The sequence below is a fragment of the Syngnathus floridae genome, chromosome 15, assembly GCF_059516105.1.
Source record: "Syngnathus floridae isolate MCC-2025c chromosome 15, RoL_Sflo_1.0, whole genome shotgun sequence".
In the NCBI taxonomy this organism is placed as follows: domain Eukaryota; kingdom Metazoa; phylum Chordata; class Actinopteri; order Syngnathiformes; family Syngnathidae; genus Syngnathus; species Syngnathus floridae.
The window spans coordinates 4,962,502-4,975,798 of NC_142427.1; the positions used below are offsets into that span (position 1 = coordinate 4,962,502).

General features: G+C 41.7%; 1 protein-coding gene across 1 annotated transcript in view; it reads left to right on the forward strand.

The window, feature by feature from the left end:
• The first annotated feature begins 11,866 nt into the window (after positions 1 to 11,866).
• Positions 11,867 to 13,297, forward strand: part of nlgn2b (neuroligin 2b) — a 40,737-nt gene continuing 39,306 nt past the window's right edge. Inside the window, exon 1 of the mRNA XM_088398928.1 lies at positions 11,867 to 12,396. The gene's annotated coding sequence lies outside the window, so the exon portion shown is untranslated. The remainder of the gene's footprint in view (positions 12,397 to 13,297) is intronic.

Genomic DNA, 13,297 nt, shown 5'->3' on the forward strand with positions numbered 1-13,297 from the left:
TCTTCAGTCAGTAAGATATTTGAGAGTTGACAGAATGTGACGAGTTGGGTTTTCTCGTATTAGCATGCATAGAGGGATCTTTACTTTCTTAGTGAAAGGCAAAGTTAATCCTACAGATTTACCTGCCGCATTTAACCTGAGGCAAAAGGAAAAATGATGTACATGAGAAAAGGAGAACTACAAGTAGAAGTGCAAAAGCATCATTTTTCATTAAAGCCTGCAAATCAGTACGCATTTAGTCGTAAAAATGTAAATTAGTTTCTATTAACTGGACTGCAATGTCTGATTTCCACTTTAAAGTGGCCTATTTTTTAATTCAGTTTCTTGGATTGTAACTTGTAACGTGAATGAGGTTCATCGTGTTATCCGAAGGTATGTGCAAAAAAAAAAAATGCATCGCATGTGCCCAGAAATTCTCATGTTTCAAACCCAATTAGCATATAATGACCCGAATCGAGCAAAACAAAGAGTGAAATGGAGACTGATATGTACAGCTCAGAGCTAATGAGCAAGGCACCCATGGGTCACCGACATTGGAAATATCATTTGTGCATGCAAGAAGCAAGCTTCAGATTGCACATGGATGCATAATGGAGGGGGATTAGAGAAGAATGCCTCCTGTCATCTACGGACAACGTGATGAGCTGAGGGCGGATTGAAGGAGAGAGAGCGAGAACGAAAGAGAGAGAGTGATAACGGGAGGAGGGAGACAAAGACAGAACTAGGCCAATTGTTTTGATGCGCTTAACTCTTTCTGGCTTTGCGTGTGTGTTTGTGCATGCGTTTGTATTCTTATGTAAACATACTTAGCCATCACCGCGGCGGCTATTGTCTAATATGGAACAAAGCATCGCGATGCAGCGAGTATGTGTGCAAGAGTGACAAGTACTTTCATGATATATGCAAATGAACCTGTATTTATTGTTCTATCCGCCAATTATCTTAATTAACTTGACTATGATGATGTAATGCTTTTCTGAAAATCCTGATAAACATCACTTAGGTTAAGGGGGCATCTTTTGTCCTTGGATCTAAACATGATTTAGGCAGACGGCATGTTTGAGTGCACCAAGGGCGTCTTGGATGACACACCCCTGTCTGGCCTAGCAACCTGACAATTTGTCGAAAGAAATTCGGGTCGACTTTTAGGTCAAAGGTGTGGTGCAGGTTTTGTTGTTTTGTACACATCGGGCTCACATTAACAGATCTGTTGTGATAAAATTGTTAATCTTTTTTAAATCTGGTTTTTATTCATTTTTGGGGAGGCCTGATTCCAATCTGAGAATACATCCCGTTTCATGCCTTGTTTTTAGTCTTTCGTGACCCAGAATTATGCTACTTGAAAATTTTGCATTTCACACCCTACGCTATTTGAATATAGGCCGCTTTTAACTTCTATCTGTAAAAGAGGATGTTTTGTTAATACCCAGTTGATTCACATGCAGGAATAGTGGCCTGCATCATTTTTAGCAAGACTTTTGTATTTAACCCGCATGTGTGCATTATTCAGATGGTTGGACTACAGTTATAAAGACCACATTTTAGATTTATTATATCCTCCATGGGTGAATTTGGAACTTGGATGAAATTGTATTCTGATCACGTTAAAAATTAATGGATTTGGAGCAGCTCTTGAGGCCACAACATGGGTGCTTTCTTCATTGCTGATGTAATCATGTGGTCAGAGAGTTGGAGCGAGGTTCTGGATGTTTGCTTGGGTATTAGAACAGTGGGATTAGGCTCCTCTGTACCAATACTTTTGAAACTGAGAGTGTGTGTTTTCAAAACTATGAACACAACGGTGGGAGTCAATCTAGGTTACTGAGTCTTTACCAGCGATAATAATAGATGAGCTGCACCTTCTGGCCTACTGGGAAGTGTTTGCTCCTTCTGAATCATGACAATGACAGCGATAACAACTAGAAATGGGTCATCCAAAATTTTGTGCATTTGTAGGTTGGAGGTTTGCTCTTCATAACTGCTTGAAAACGATTTGCTTGTTGAGATTCGCAAAATGGACATTCGAGAATGTGCCGTAATCAAGATTTGGGAAAAAGGACAAGGGGTTTAAACTGTGCTGAACAAATAACACTTGGAAAATACGTAAAAAAGTTTGAGTCTTAACAACTTGGATACATTTTCAGTTTACCTTTGTAATTTCTTGTTGTGCAAAACGTAGAATATTGCTAATGATGAGTTCCGCTCCATCACTGAAGATGGCTGTCATCAACACTTGAACATGCTTTACATGAAATTATGTGGCTCAGTGAATCAATAAAATGACAATCACAAGTTCCATCTGTTCTCATATCAGATGAAATATGGAAAGCATTTGGAACATTTGTCATTCTCGAAATGGTCTTTTCATATCGCTAAAGCAAATATTGTGAAAGACATTTAGAAGGAGTCAAATCCGCACTAGGTCTTCTGCTATATATGTGTCGACTTGGGACTGGATGAATTACTGCTTGTGACATCAACGTGACAGATTTCTGCTTTCCGTGTTCACTCCGGTTTGAACATACAATGCAGACAGTACCCTTGACAAAGATGACTTTGCTAGTGAAAATTTATGACCGTATATTGTTCTCAATAAGGTCTTCACTCATAGAGAAACTAAGCATGTGGTCTTCTGCATGCGTTTCAAGGGTTGATTTGTCATTGCTCATCTCCTTGCAAGGTGCACACAATGTATGTATCAGTAAGCTGCGTGCTTTTCTCTTTCTGTTTGTAGGCGTCATCTATTTGCAGCTGTCAGACATACCAGGTGGTCGTACCCCCGCCTCCCCCCCTCCTTCCCCCCCCAAAAATGTCCTGCTCATATTCACAGCTGCAGACGGGATAATAGAGGGTGGGGATATCGGTAGAATTTATGTTTATGCCCCCCCCCGGTCAAAATGCATTGAGAGCTTTATGTGAACATGTGGTTGCAAAGAAGGTTTAAAACAGTGGTCATTTGTAGTCAGATTACAGCTGGAGGCGTAATGTGTTTACACCGAGACGGCGCGTGCAGGATTATGGTACGGTCGAGTGCCGTGAGCAGATTAAATAGCTCAAGATCTTCGCTGGCACCAACTTGACCTTGTGGAGAAAGGGAACGGGTGATGAAATCAGTGTAATCAAACTATACTTTATTTTTGGGTGATATTTTTATTAGGCCACTTAGAAATTCTGAGAGATACACCAATATAGAGTTGGTGTCTAAGCTTCCATGATTTTGCAGGATGTTTATGTGATGTAAACATTGAGCGGCGTTTTTAAAGTAAAAATGAATATGTACTTTTCTTGTGGTTGCAGCTGTGCAGTATCAGTTTGACGATGGGAAGAAAATCTGTTAGGGTTAATAAAGGCAGAGGTGTGGCAAGAATTAACCAAAAAATTGTTAATTTACAATGTTATTTTTTCATTTTTGCAAATTCATCGTTGTCTTCTTCAAATTTGAAGTGGATGTGAACATATCAATTGTTAGTAGTTATGAGATGATGGTGCTGCTGCTGATGATGAATGATGGAAACTGTTGAGTATACAATAATGTCGTCAATTTGCCTTTGTGAAGGTTTCAACCTCGCCTTGTCTTGTTTTCAAACGGACAATGCTAATATGATGCCAGTTTTGCAATATTGTGGGTTATTAGTCATGATTTGCACGATCCTCCATCTACTGTGTACTCTCGATCCATGGTATTCTCAATAGTGTAAAAATCAAAGCTACTGTTGCAGTATGCATAGCTGAGAAGAGCTGAGCTGAGATGAAGCTTCCGCATTCCACTGTCCCCTTCAAGTGAGTTCTGTTTGATGTTGCGCAGTTCTGCTGCAGGACAGCCTTTGAACCACTAGGAAACTGCAATGGATTACTGTCATGGATATTGCAGTGTAGTCTCTCTGGGCTTGCTTGTACTACCAGAAGACCATCCAGATCTAAGATGTTATCAAGGCACCAGAAGACAATTTGCTTGAGGGCCAGTTAGGAGCAATGCAATGGGTTCTGACATACACTACTCATGCCCGCCCCGCCATAGGTTGTCCATGTTTTTGCAGCCATTGCCACAGCAGGCTGGGCTGATTTTTCTCACCAAAACTGCTTCCGTTTAATCCACCAACTCTGTCCTCTCAGTACTCTTGGAGGACAGCCAAAGCCTTGTTTACCCCAAACCCTCATCTGCTGCCACATTAAGCTTGTCTCTCAACCAGGGCCATGACTCTGTCTGCAATTAATTTAATATGATACCTTTTGCTCTCACCATGCAGAAATATCTCAACAGATGCCACTCTATCTGTCTGCGGTGTGGGAATGTGCAGATGTGCACACAGGCAGTTCTGTGCAGCCAATATTTATTTGATCAACATGCCATAATATCGCAAGTTTTTTTTTTGTCTTTTTTTTTTTTATTGAAACTTTTTCTGTGCATTGGAATGCATCAGTGATTTGCATCTTGTGATTGGATTCCCTGTACATCAAATTCTTCCGGCTGTGTTGTCCTTTCGTGCTCCTGCCTTGTCAGCCAAGCACCAGATTTTGCGCTTTTGTATGCTACCAGCTTTGAGCATGAGTCTATTTATTTCCCCTGTTTCTGTTCAAGCCCTTCTATTCAGTCTATTTATGATTTTTGCATTCTGCAAACTTTTCTTGTGGTTCCTTCTTGCCAACGCTTCCTGCTTTTCCTCGCTTCTTGCTTGCACTCATTTTGTCTTTCTGGATTTTGTTCCGAACTACTAAAATACATTCATTCCTTTTACCAGCATCTTACGATCCACAAATACGGCAGCATTAATGTTCATAAGGCCATACGTATGTCTATTATTAATGTGCAGTGATTAAAGGACCCGTAGCCAATTGATTTCCCCTCTCCGGATCAATAAAGAATTTAATTTTCTGATAAGCAATTTGTCTTCCCAAATCTGTTTTGTTTGTTTCAGTTATGTTTAATACAACAGTATCAGATGTTTTACCTTTGTAATATGTTGTTTTAATCCCAAAATAAATAGAATTGTTATTGAGTATGATGTGACATTGTGATTATTTAATGTGCGTCAGGACCTTACAACAATTTTAAAGATTATGTTGTTGTGACCAGTCATAAATTAGTTAGTTAGTGCACTAGTGGTGGGTATCCCATATGATCCTAAATTACAACAGAATTGAGCTAAAATTGCCATTACTGAGTGTGAAAATTGAATAGAAACAGCCACTGGGTTGATAACACATAAGATGAGAAACTCAGCAGATTCCTCCGCAGTGAGTCTTGTGAATGCAAACACATGTTTTTGCTGATATATCTCGAGTCACACATTGATTCGGAGAACCACATCTTGTCCCATTTTCCTAGTGCAAACATAATAAATACATTCAATGTCATGCAGGGAAGCCAGACAGATGTTTACATTATGTGTGAAAGGACATGCCGCTGTTTTGATGATGTATTATGCATGTCGGGGCGTTTGCATGTTCTGCATGTGCTAGTGTGAATTTTCTGCAGCTAGAGCATAAATATGGCTCTTTGTCTATTTATGAACCAGTAATGCATTTCAACTTTGGGTTCTTAATTTTATCCTCACTGCAAAAGATTGCACTTTGCTCATTGCAACTTGGTCCGGCCGTGGTTTGAGAAAGCTTGTCTAATTACGGTCCTTGTCTTTAGCCTGCAGAGCATCTAGTGCCCCGTAGCTTAGAAGATCATTTGTCACGCTTTGCCAGAAGTCTATTTCTTCTCTATTAAGCGCAGTTTTTTGCTTACTGTCTTTCCATTTGTCACTTGCCTTCTATAGTTTTTTTTACCACTTTCATATGCGGTTATTGTCATTTTTTTTTCATGTAGATGACAGAATATGTGGCTGAATTTGTGATGCTATCACTAAAAATAGATGATTAGGAGGTAATTAAGGGCATGGGTGACGAAGCAAGACATTGCGAGCTCTTTTCATGCAGGTCAAGAAAAGAGAAGTCAAAGATGATAGAGAATGAAAATGATTACTTATTACCCCCTTGACTCTTAATCCAGTTTACAATAGTGCTCTTCACCGAAGCAATTTTACATCAAAGCTTCTGAACCGGGTCCAATTATGTTGCTTCCAAGAGTTTCTTTCCAGACTTAAACACAAAAAAAAATAAAATACTGTCAAAGAGAATTCTAATTCATTTCATGTTGGACCCAGAAAGTCTATATTTTAACTCATTAGTGAATTTAGGGGGGAAATGTGGTGCTCTAAGAGTGGAAAAATTCCCAGTAGCATGTTATTAGTATTTTAACATTCCATGCAGATCCTTTGTAGTGATTTAGCAATTCATAAAGAGCCACAACAATCTCATTATTTTACAGCCATCATTTATCAGCTAACCACTATGCTCCTTTGGCAACAATATGACTCTATAAACTATATCAATAGCACGGTAAAGACCAACACATTGTGTACGGTGACACAAACTTAAATGGAGGGAAAAACAAGCCTTAAAATAGATTATTGTTTTCCAGAAATGCACACTGGCAACGATGTTAACTAGTTATGCAAGAGTCAGTCACAAGATACGTATTGCTATTTCAAAAATAAATTCCAGGTCCCTTGCTGTAATGCTAGAGAATCTACATAATTACTCCTCACACTCATTTGCACATACTGTACGTCGATACACAGCTATAAGTAATAAAAGCCGAAAGACGTGAATTTAATGACAGTGAAGCGCCGTCATAAACTAGAGTAAACTGCATCATATGAAAAACACAATAAAATATCACATGTTATGTTATTGTTGTCTTGATTACAAGGACAATGGGGTGACTGGAATAGGCAGCGGAAGGTGACTGTGCTTTCACCTCCATGTTGGCTGTTTAGTGTGTTTAGTGTGTGTTGGGGTGAGGGAGTACAGCAGAAAACATTCCAGGAAACTCAGTCGCATAATCGTGTTATTCACGACCGCTCGGTTAACATGATGTGTTCATGTGTGTGTTTGTGCACAATAGTTTTATCTGTCCAGATTTGACACTACTGCTCCATCTCCATCTCTCCACCCTTCACCTTCCATCTTTGTATTCAACCATCACCTTGCCCCAAAGTTTCCTCACCCCAAATTACATTCTGTCACCATTTGGCCCTCATTAGTGCTGCTTTCCTCAGTATTCTCTGCTCTGTGTTGGCCCAGAGATCCAAAGATGAAAGTGACCTCATGTGGAAGGTAGAACCAAGGGAGTCTTGGGAGGTTTCTCGCTGAGACTCAGTGCTGAGGTTTCTCTGCCCCTGGCCGTGGGAGGAGATTTGTGCATGTCTATATGTGTGTGAGAAAGAAAGTGTGAGCGAGTGAGTGTGTGGATTGTGGGGTGGGGTAGGGCTGGGGGCTTGGTTGCTCTGATCCAGATTCTGCTGATTGTAGGAAATTATACCCTCTAATAAAATGATACCCTTCACCTGCAACTCAGAGAAAAAAGGTCGGAAGCAGAGTTGGGCAATTCATTAGATTTTCCCAGTCCGTCGTTCATCATTCTTCTGCGGCCCGGGCAAGCATTTGTCACTGTCAGTCCGTCATTTTTGCATGCTGAATAAAACTGTATTTGTCGAGATTGTTGCGAGGAAGCCCACTACTGTATGTCCACATAGATTAGACATATAAATCCTATTCCCTCTTCTTTATCTTTACACCTCACTAGAATGCTATTTGCCGAGCTGGCCGACATGCATCCTCTCATCTTCTGCTTGGATCCTGGTTTCCCCTCTCCTTCCTGATAGTCTTAGCTGCACACCGTGACTATCTCCTATTCACAGCAGAACCACGACAGGATTAAGGAAAGATGGGGGGGCAAAAACTGGATACAGTCAACCAGCGCCATCTGCAGTGTAAAGACAGTATCAGACTCACAAATCTGCAGCCTCCTTGAAAAGACGACGGCAAGGACATTGGTTTTCTCATTTGTCTGACATCATGAGGAAAAGATGGCAGAGGAAGTAAATGAACACTGGCTGCCATTTTGACATGCAATTAACAAACAGTACACACATGTATGATGTTAAGCCTATACTTATTTGATAATGTCCCTTTTAATTATATAACTAACTAAATTTTATGCAATGTACTATCAATAGGACTGTTTTTGATATGACACATTAATCCTCCTTCCAGAGTACCCCTCAAGTGATTTTATTATCCATATTCGCTTCCATCAAATTGTATTCCGACTAATTTAAAGTGGGACATAATGGCACATTCAGTTGTCTGTGTTCCATATTTTAATTCTGACAGCAGCCTCCTTATTTGCCAACAGAAAATACAAGTTTCAGCTTGAATGCAATGCAATTCTCTTGCTTTGGAGATTTCTTGCCTAGCAACCCGTTATTCCATTTGGCATGGCGAGTCCATCATATGAGGAAACCTCCCGACACAAACACTGCAGACTTTCACTATTCCACTTTCTTTTTTCTCCATTAATGAGCCGGAGCCTGTGGGCGTGAACAGTGCGAGCTGGCGCTTAAGTAACTCCATAAAGAGGAGAGCATTTTGGTGCAGGCAAAGAATGAGAAGCTGTTCGACATAGATCGAGCTTGGCACATGGACACCGTTTCACTGCAGAGGTTTTAAAGCCTTTAACATGATTTCCCTCATCCTATTAAACACATAGCTATGGGTAGTGAGACTGTTAAGTGTTGGAAGGAGGGGGACAGATAGAATGGGAAAATAAGAGGCCGAGATTAAGTGGATGTTGAATGTTGGGAACAAATCCTCATTCGGCTTTTATTTCTATCTGCAGTCAGTCCTCTCGTGACTTGTCTCCATCTTCTGTTCTAGATTGGACTGGATGACCTTTTATTGTTTGGCCAAATGAAAATCTATCCTCACACAGAGAGACACACATATAAGAGCAAAGAGTTGTCCCTCTCAGAAAATGAGGTTCAAGCTCTGTACACACAGGGAGTGATTGGGAGAGGGTGATGTGGTGACTATTAACCATTGGATGTCAACGACAAAAAGAATCCACATGTGAAGTGAGCTGAGCCATCAGCCTTCCATTTGATCAAGAGGGTTAATGTGTTTAACGTGAACTGTTGCAGTGACTAGCTTCTTTTCTTGGACAACTATCACTTAAGACACATGGTGTATAATGACTGTTTGTTTTTCACCCAAGTTTGCCTTTATAACCAGGAAAACAGTTTGAAACAGAATTATAATAATGGACCCACTAACCATCGAGACTGGTGACTGCATCAACGTCTCCCCCATGTCTTACAGGGTAGCATGAAAGAGTGCGGTCGTCTAGCAATCACACCTGTTAATCTTTCCCTCTTGTTGTTTCCCTAGCAACCCAAAACAGCGTAAGGTACCCTTGAGTGAAGATACTGCTTCCCTGTTGCTCCTGATGCATGTGTCATCATGTTTCCTCATTGTGTCTGTGGGGGATTATTCTTTTCTTGTGGCTATTCTTGAATGAGCAATGCAGTCGCAAGCTGGACTCATAATGATGTGAGATGTCTGCGGATGAGATCATTTCTCAATTACTTGAACCATCTTCTGTGATAGGGTTGTCTGATAAAGTCTCTGCCGCAGTGCCTCTAATTTATTTAACTCTCAGTCTTGCAGTTGCAAATCAGTTCATTTACTTGATCGACCCACGAAAGCCTGCAGATCTCTTTAGTTTGCAGCCACCGCAACTCAAATGTAACATACTACAAGCTACTGGTTTCACTTTGCATATAATGTTAGAAAATTAGACGTGGCCAAAGGACAGATTTAATTCTATGTGTTTGAAGAGAGAACTCTCCACTATTTGATAGTTTTTTTGCCCAATCGGCGCTAGGCCACTCAATGATGCAATGACAAGTGTGTGCAACAGAGGGAGGTGTTTCCCCGCAACTGGGTGGAGGAAGCGCATTATCGCCTCACGAGTGCATCTTTGAAATGCATCTTGAAGCTCCTCTTAAGTCTCTTGTGTGCGGCAGCGTTGCATAAATTAGCTTCTTCCACTTACAAGGGCATCCGTGTCCTCTCAATATCGTTAATGTCTGATTTGAACTCATTTGCCAGGTTCACAAACCACAGATGACATGTATTTTATAATGTGCGTGTGGGTTTTGCTTATGAGTGAGTGACTGAGGCCCTTGTCACGAGGGCCTTGTGCCCATGGTTACCACAGTTATCTCTCATCGCATCCATGATGGAGACTGGCATTCAAAGTAGGACTGTGGTTGCGGATTTATACATCCTAGAACGTCTTCTGGCTCATTTTAAATGACTCTGTCCAAGCTGTTTGAAGATGCACCATTTAGACAAATACGAAGACAATAATGAAGGAATTTCGAAGCATGGCTGCAATAAAAACATTTTAGAATACTTTCGACATGATTTTAGAGACTGCGTGTTGTTGTGTTGAGAATTTGAAAAAGGCTTGAAGTTTTGAAAAATTCATCTCTCTCTACTCTTTGGAAGAATGAGCCGTGCCTATTTAATCCTCTTGAGTGAGGTCGTGCATAACTATAATAATCAGCGTAGAAAGAATGACAAATGGTTGACTGAGCAGAAGCTGTAGTACAAGGCAAGGCAAGGCAAGGTAATTTATGAAGTGTGATAAAGGAGCTTCAGCTTTTAACGGGAATTCTGTAAGAATATAACAAAAATTTGAACCATGCAGTCTGACTGTTACTCAGGTAAGGGCAAACTTCCTCTTTCCTACCTTTTGAATTAGCTTTTATCGTCCATCTCACTTGGAAGCCATCTTTCTGCACATGAGCCCATGATTCCTCACCACTCCTTCCCCAATCCCAGCACATCCGGACATAACAATGTAGTGACCCCGGTGATCGAAATGTTGCGAATACCCAGGAAAAACTCCCAAACAAACCTGGGTGGGAACAGGCGGTGACAGAGATAAGAAATAATGCAATTTCCTCAGTGCCCCATCCAACCTTCATGCTCTGTAAGGGCTCCAAATGATGTCCAGCCCGGCGTATGCAATCCCATAGATTACAACCGTCAAGAATGAACTGGCGTCTGGGAAAGGTCTCGTACATTTTTCTGAGTAGTTTTAGCACCGTCATTAATCAATTAAAACAATTCACTTTTGCAAAGATTTGCTAAGTGTAATTTTCTATGGTTGCAATTGAATTCGAGAACAATATTTGGCTCGTCTAGAATAATTCAATCCGATTTAATTCAAGGACTGTATCGTCACTTGCAATCAAAGTGAAGATTCTACATGCATACCAAAAAGGCAATTGGCCGCTGCTTGGGAACTTGACGCTTCAGCTCCTGCTACAGGTTTTCTATTGTGGCCTGGAGACTGACTTGGCCACTCCATGACCTGAATCTTTTTCTTCTTTTGCCCTGTCATTATGCTTTGGGTCATTGTCATGCTGAAAGACACATGGACGACCTTTCATTAGAGTGCTTGCAAAGGAAAGGAGGTTTCTAAAATGTTATAGTCTCATTTAAACTGCAGGCAACAGTCGTGTGCATCCAGTGGATGGAGCAAGAGCGAGCCTACAGTGTTGCTAAATCAAAGCAATTGTTTCACTAATAATCTTAGCCTCCCTCCCAAATAGCCTGAGATGATGACTTTGGTTTTCCACATGATGACGTCAGCAGAGTGTCACTGAGTTATGCGTCGGACCTCCTCGCCATGACAACGAGCTTGAAATATTAAAGCATTGTCCTATGAGAGAGCGCGAGAGATGCATGGGAGCAGCAGCGGTGATAGAAAGAGAGCATCTTTGCTGCGTCTAATCACCGCATCCCTATATGTGCAATTAATGTTACCATTATAAAGCCAGGATTGTAGCGGGAGAGAGAGGGAGAGAGAAGGAGAGAGAGAGAGGGCGAGAGAGGGTTGAGGGAGAGAACGGGAGCGAAAGGGAGAGCGAGAGCGCCCCCCCCCCCCCCCCCCCATCCCTACGCAAGCGCGCAAAAAAAGAGGAGCGCGGAGCTTTTTTGTGGGGTGTCAATTTTACATATGAAGCCGGTTTTTTTGAAGGAGGCCTGTCGGTCCGATGTATGGAGAAGCTTTTCAGGATAATGATCGGACTGGAGAGGACACACAGCGTTGACTGCAAATAACGCGCAAATTTGACGCCATTGCATTGCGCGTCCATTCGTTATTCCCGGTGCGAATCATTCTTTCTTCTGAATTGCAACATTTAAGTAAAAAAGAACATTGTGATCTTTAAAGTGTGTAGTCTGAGCGGAATGAGAGGAGGCGCAGGAGGAGGAGGAGGAGGAAGAAGGGGCTGCTGTGCTTTTGGGGGGGTGGAAACGCTGGACGGAACCCGGGAAGGTGTGCTGATGTGCGGATGCCTCTGAGTCTCCTGAGAAATAATCACGTCCGCACAAGAAATGGCCTAGTTACAAACACCAGAGGATACTAAAGGGACTTTAACTCGTTTACGACCGCCGTCATCCTCGGAAATGCGCCGCTTTTTTCTGAAGGTAAGACATATGTTGAGCACCATCAACCCCCTGGTGAGACGTTTGCGGACTATCTTGGATGTTCATGCGTGCGCAATCCGCACCGCTCCGCTGGTGACTTAGCACATTGCGCACGTAGAGTCCACCTTGACGCACTGTCTCTATCGGGGGCAATTGGTATTTAAGCGCAAATCACTTAGTTTCCACAGCACAGATCGAGTCGTGTCTTTTCCCGTGGGAAGCTCAGATCGGCCTTGCCTGTTGATAAAGTGTCACATTTTAACAGCAGCCCGCTACTTCATGCATTCAGCACCAAGTCGCTGTCACTGCTGCTAAATGGCGATGCCTCTTCTAATTCAAAAGTATTTACCACTCCATTGTCCAGGTATATTATCATTATGCTTTTATCCCGCAGACAGCTCGGTTGTTTAATAAGAATACATGAATCAATCACCAATCAGAATCTGTCAGACCTCACTTGATGATGATGTCTTCCCTGGTGGAAAACATCATAAAACTCTGAGAGTGACACAGTGGAAACACATAAAGCCAGTGTCCTACAAGATCCAGACAGGGAATTAAATGCACAGTCGCCGATGATCCAGGGAGGGCTCCATTAATATTCAGCGGTGGTTGGCCAGGGCTTGCTTAATGCTAGACAACAAGACCTCTGTTCTGGCAGCTCCTCAATGAACATGCTATACCGTATTTCAAATTTCAAAGGATAAAGTTGCTGTTTTTTTTCTCCTCAGTCAAATATACACTCATAACTTGAACTAGGTTGCATTCTCGAAACATACGTGGGAAGTGTGTGAAAAAGACTTGTGATATGCACTCCCACATAACAAATTTAGACTTCCCTGTATTATTGATTGACTAACTGAGATTATTTCCACTGACAAGAGAGCAACCTTGTCAGATG